Source organism: Lipotes vexillifer, unplaced genomic scaffold, assembly GCF_000442215.2.
Source record: "Lipotes vexillifer unplaced genomic scaffold, Lipotes_vexillifer_v1.1 scaffold717, whole genome shotgun sequence".
Taxonomy (NCBI): Eukaryota; Metazoa; Chordata; class Mammalia; order Artiodactyla; family Lipotidae; genus Lipotes; species Lipotes vexillifer.
In genome coordinates this window covers 4,354,672-4,361,081 of record NW_006798707.1, presented here as the reverse complement: position 1 = coordinate 4,361,081, position 6,410 = coordinate 4,354,672, and the positions used below count along the sequence as shown (strand labels likewise).

The window sequence follows — 6,410 nt, the reverse complement described above, 5'->3', positions numbered from 1 at the left end:
CTGCTGAGTAGGGGAAAGAAGGGGTAGTGAACAGTCTTGACCATATAGAAGAGGATATTATGCCAGGCTGGGTGGAAGGAATCGGAGTCCCTGAGTGACATCAGGGAACAAAGCTAACCTGTCAACCTGGACTTGAGGGTGAATAAAGTTCTGCCTTTTTCCAGCCACTATGTTTTGGACTTTCTTTGATAATGTAGTTTAGCCTACCCCCTAAAACTTTTATAGTAGCAAACATTTACTGCTTACTTTGGAAAGGCTATATTCATTATCTCATCTAGTCATCACAATAACTCTGCAGTAGGCAGTATTAGAACTCCTTTATTTATTTATTTATTTATTTATTTTTAAACAGATGAAGGAAGAGAAGTTTAGAGAAGCTAAGTAGTTTAGCCAAGTTCAAATGACTAGAAAGTGGGAAGGCCAACAGTGAAACCAAAAGTCTGTTTCTAATACCTGTACGAATAAGCAGTCTGCTTATATTGGCTTTCCAAAGAAATTAGATTGATTAGACCCTGGAAAGCATAACAATTGCAATGATTTCTACCAAGGTAGTAACTCAAGAAAATACTCAAAACTCTTAAGGTTTTGGTGGAGAGATTCAGCCAAAAACATGTAATTTATAATCAAAAAGTCATACACTGTGGAAAATTTATCACATTAAAGAAAACGAAGTGTAGCAGCAACACATGACTGTTATTAAAAAAAATAATTTACCTCTAAATGTTTGCTTTAGAATCAGATACACATTGCTGACTCTGGAATGGATCTCAAAAGATCATCTACTCCAATTTCCTTATTGTACAGATGATGAAATAAAAACCTTAAAGTTATGTAAATGACTTGAAAATTTATAACTTTCAAAACAAAATGTCTCTGATTTTATGACTATAATGACTATAAATAGAATTATTTAACAGTTTGTAGATGACTTATTAGAAATAGCTACTTGTGATGGTTAATTTTATGTAACTGAACAATATGCTTATTTCACTTAATATAAATATTTCATGGAGAAATGCTTTATAAATAAATGAGTAACGGTGATTGAAACAAAACCACAAAATGAATATTTTACATTAAATCATATGTTTGACGGCTGCAACAAAACACTGGGCTTCATATCTTTAAAGCTGATTTAACAATCTAACTCTAAAAAGTCATGGCCTGGAAAGTCAACTTCTGTCCTCTAACAAAGGAAGCAGTCTTTCAGTCAAATGAAAGCCAGAAAAGAAACTAGTCAAGTTGTGTAAATCTACAACTAGGAAAGACAGTTTAGGTAGAGAACTATTACCTATCTCCACAAGGACAGAGGTCATATGCTAGGATGGTAGACACTTAAGAGTTAATAAATTAATAATAAATAAATGAGTGTACAGGGATCCTGCTCTACTTTTTCAATAAACACAAGTTACAACACAAAACATCCTTCTATTAAGAGAAAGAAATTTTGCCTGAAAGATAAGGAGGATACATACTAATAATGTAGGAATTATGCAAATATTCAATGCAAAGTATTTCCTACAGGAAAAATAAAAAAAGAGGATGAGGGCTCTAACAGAGTAAGTGGCGCCACACTTAACTACTCAGCTGACTTACAGGAAAATATAGTCATTATAATTACAACTTGAGGAATCTCAAGAAAGTAGTGAAACCAATAAAAGGACCCAATGTAAGTTCCAGAACTTTACAGCATTTTAAATCGAAATCCACTGTGTAAACAAAACACAGATTAGAGATGGCAAAAGAGAGGGTCACAGTGAACTTGGTGACCTGTGTAACAATCTAAGCAATCTAACATACATATAATTGTGGACACAAAAGGATAAAAGAGAGTAAACGGGGCAGAAAATATATGTAAAGAAATAATGGCCCCAAATTTCCCAATTTGGACAAAAACAAAGCTACAGATCTAAGACGTCCAATGGAACATGGCAAAATAAAGAAAACTATACCTAGGCATATCATAATCAAACTGCTAAAAAACAAAGAGAAATCTTTAAAGCAGCCAGAGGAAAATGACACATTACATAAAGGGAAGCAACAACACGTATGGTAGCTAACTTTTTATCAAAAACAATGGAGAACTTCAAGAGGAACATAAGACAGGGAACTTCAAAGTGGGGGATGGGGAGCCCCGCAGGGGGAGTCATCCCAGAAATGCCAGCAACATTAGCCTTCAAAAATAGAGGCAAACTTAACTTTTAATTAAATAAAAACAGAATCCATCTACAGGAGCCCTCACTACAAGAAAAGCTTAAGGAAGTTCTTCAGGCTGACGGGAAATGTCACTAGATAGAAACTGTACCGTACAGGAAGAAAAAAGAACACTGTGGGACTTCCCTGGTGGCGCAGTGGTTAAGAATCCGCCTGCCAATGCAGGGGACACGGGGTCGATCCCTGCTCCAGGAAGATCCCACATGCTGCAGAGCAGCTAAGCCCGTGTGCCACAACTACTGAGCCCGTGCTCCATAACTACTGGGCCCACACGTCACAACTACTGAAACCTGTGCACCTAGAGCCTGTGCTCTGCAACAAGAGAAGCCACCACAGTGAGAAGCCCACGCACCACAACGAAAGGTAGCCCCAGCTCGCCACAACTAGAGAAAGCCCGCGTGTAGCACTGAAGACCCAATGCAGCCAAAAAACAAAAATCACTGTAAATGGATGATATTTAGATAAAACACTGTTCTATGGAGTTTACTGTGTAAGTAGATGCAATACGACAATAACAGCACAAAGAATGTGAGAATAAATGCACCACACTGTTACAAGGCTCTTACATTTTATACGCAGTAAAATTACTCTAGGTGGACTGTGACACGCTAAGGATACACTACGTAATCCCTAGAGGCATGATTTTATAACATTTATAAAAATATAAATAAATAAATAAATATATATATATATATATATATATATATATATATATAAATGGAACATGGCAAAATAAAGAAAACTATACCTAGGCATATCATAATCAAACTGCTAAAAAACAAAGAGAAATCTTTAAAGCAGCCAGAGGAAAATGACACATTACATAAAGGGAAGCAACAACACGTATGGTAGCTAACTTTTTATCAAAAACAATGGAGAACTTCAAGAGGAACATAAGACAGGGAACTTCAAAGTGGGGGATGGGGAGCCCCGCAGGGGGAGTCATCCCAGAAATGCCAGCAACATTAGCCTTCAAAAATAGAGGCAAACTTAACTTTTAATTAAATAAAAACAGAATCCATCTACAGGAGCCCTCACTACAAGAAAAGCTTAAGGAAGTTCTTCAGGCTGACGGGAAATGTCACTAGATAGAAACTGTACCGTACAGGAAGAAAAAAGAACACTGTGGGACTTCCCTGGTGGCGCAGTGGTTAAGAATCCGCCTGCCAATGCAGGGGACACGGGGTCGATCCCTGCTCCAGGAAGATCCCACATGCTGCAGAGCAGCTAAGCCCGTGTGCCACAACTACTGAGCCCGTGCTCCATAACTACTGGGCCCACACGTCACAACTACTGAAACCTGTGCACCTAGAGCCTGTGCTCTGCAACAAGAGAAGCCACCACAGTGAGAAGCCCACGCACCACAACGAAAGGTAGCCCCAGCTCGCCACAACTAGAGAAAGCCCGCGTGTAGCACTGAAGACCCAATGCAGCCAAAAAACAAAAATCACTGTAAATGGATGATATTTAGATAAAACACTGTTCTATGGAGTTTACTGTGTAAGTAGATGCAATACGACAATAACAGCACAAAGAATGTGAGAATAAATGCACCACACTGTTACAAGGCTCTTACATTTTATACGCAGTAAAATTACTCTAGGTGGACTGTGACACGCTAAGGATACACTACGTAATCCCTAGAGGCATGATTTTATAACATTTATAAAAATATAAATAAATAAATAAATATATATATATATATATATATATATATATATATATATAAATTTTTCTTTCAACAAATGGATGAGAGAATACTGCACAATTCTTGATACTAAAGTTTGAGATAGTTTGACCCTGAAACTTCTTTATGTTTGTCCACTCATCCAACGAGTTATTTACTAATACGCTCCTTGTTCCAGGTATTTCAGCAACCTATGTCTGGTTTCTCTAGAAAAAGAAAAGGCTTTCTATGACTATTTCTTGCCAACTTTCCTCTTCCACTGCAAGGGCATCATCTCACTAATGAAACTGATTTTATTACAAGTTGTTGGTTTCTCAGATTCCACCCCCCACCCAAAGTCAGGTACTCCCTGGCTTGAAAAGACCTCCAAACCTTCTTCTTTAGAATCAATCATGAGGTGCCAATGAGTTTCTTACCACCTGGAACGGTTAAGGTGCCAGGTGACTCTGACCAACCCTTGAAGGTTTTCTTATCACCTAAAGCTCTAATGGCAGCAGACAAACTGGGTTTAATCTCAACTCTGTTTAAATAATTTGCTTATGCATGTGAACTTGGGCAAATTATTAAATTTCTCAGAACTTCCATTTCCTCTTCTGTAAAATGGGGATAATGGTGGCACCTAAAATGTAGCTGTCTTATTAAAGCACTTAGCATAACATCTGCCACATAAGTGGTCAATAGCTATGATCATCATTACCCTTGGGTTTTTAGTTTGATTTTTCCTTGTAACAAAACCTCCTAATTCTTCTCCTTATATCTGACTTAAATACGCCATACCTTTCCACAGGTATTTATTTACCAGTAGGTTACAATCCCTTTAGTTTGTGCCTGTACAAAAGTCAGCTTTAAGTACAAACAGAGAAAAGAAAATGAGAAGGAGGAGGAGACCACTTTTAGTTTAACAATATCACAGTTCATAAAACAGATACACCTGAATAAAATATTTTTAATTAACCTTGTAACAAGGGAGGAATATAATCTGTAAAATTATTCATCACAGGGTTTCTTTTTAAAATGTAAGAAGAAGGAGAGTGCACTGTAAACAATTTATTAAAATTCAATTTACAGGGAACTCTTGAGAAACATCTATCATCTCTATCATCTCTATCAAGGTAGGTGCTCCCCCACCAACCACTGTTTCTGGAGATCTTTCCCTCCCATCCTCCTCCTGAGGGGTCTATAGCATCAGCACTGATACTTTCCTCTCTACAAACACAACAATGGCGGTCTGCCTGAGGGGAAAAAGACAACTCATTCAAAAGAAACAGGCAGAGAAGACCCTTCGTGGACAAGTGAAGGAAGAGTATTCCCTCCTCCTTCTCCTTTGCAGGTATTATACTCACCACCTCCACCAAGACAGGGCAATAAACCCAGTAAAATTAAGTTCCAGGTGTTGCTCAGGGAAAAGAAGGAACAGAACACTCTCAGGAAATATGACCCATTCAAGGTAGAGGAGGCTGCTTGCACAATGCTGCATTTTTGCAGAAGGCACTGCTCTTAAGAAACAACAAGGGGCTGAAACCAGTTCAGTGCCAGAGAAGGGAGAAGTATAGACTGGGAACCTATAAGGAGTAACCAGCTCTCAGGGTCAGAGGGACATGTGCTCAGAGCAGTATGCACAGGCCTCGTAGCAAATACCTAGCTGTTCCAAGAATTTACTATACATTTTGTATGCACTTTTACCTCACACGTTTTCAACCTAGCCCACAGACAGAAAATCACTTCATTCCTAAATTCTGTGGTCACTGGGGAGACTTGATCACATCAGTGTCACAAGTTTTAAAAAGTCTGTTATCTGAATCTTAATTTTTGTCATTTTATAAAATAAATGGAGGAGGTGGAGACAAGATGACAAAGTACAAGGACGTGAGCGCACTTCTTACAAAAACACCAAAACCACAACTAACTGCTGAACAATCATCAACCAAAAAAAAAAAACACTCGAACCTACCAAAAAAGACATCCTACATCTAAAGACAAAGAAGCGACAATGAGACAGTAGAACGGGCGGAAACACGATAAAATCAAATCCCATACCTGCCGGGTGGGCAACCCACAAACTGGAAAATAACTGTACCACAGAAGTTCTCTCACAGGAGTGAAAATTCTGAGCCCCACATCAGGCTCCCCAGCCTGTGGGTTTGGCAAAAGGAGAAGGAGCCCCCAGAGAATCCAGCTTTAAAGGCCAGCAGGGTTTGAAAGGAGGGATTCCACAGGGCTGGGGGAAACAGAAATTCCACTCTTGGAGGGCTCACACAAGGTCTCGTGTGCACCAGGACCCAGGGAAAAAAACAGTGACCTCATAAGAGCCTGGGCCAGACCTACCTGCTGGTATTGGAAGGTCTCCTGCAAAGGAGGGGAGACACTGTGGCTCACCGGGGGTACAAAAACACTGGTGGCGATAGTTCTGGGGAGTACTCATTGACATGAGCCCTCCTGGAGACTGCCATTTTCTGACCAAGACCTGGCCCTACCCAACAGCCTGTAGGCTCCAGCGATGGGACGCCTT

General features: G+C 39.4%; 1 protein-coding gene across 2 annotated transcripts in view; it reads right to left on the bottom strand.

Moving 5' to 3' along the window:
* LCLAT1 (lysocardiolipin acyltransferase 1) overlaps positions 1-6,410 on the bottom strand; it is a 200,036-nt gene that overhangs the window by 122,448 nt on the left and 71,178 nt on the right. The gene's annotated exons all lie outside the window — the stretch shown is intronic.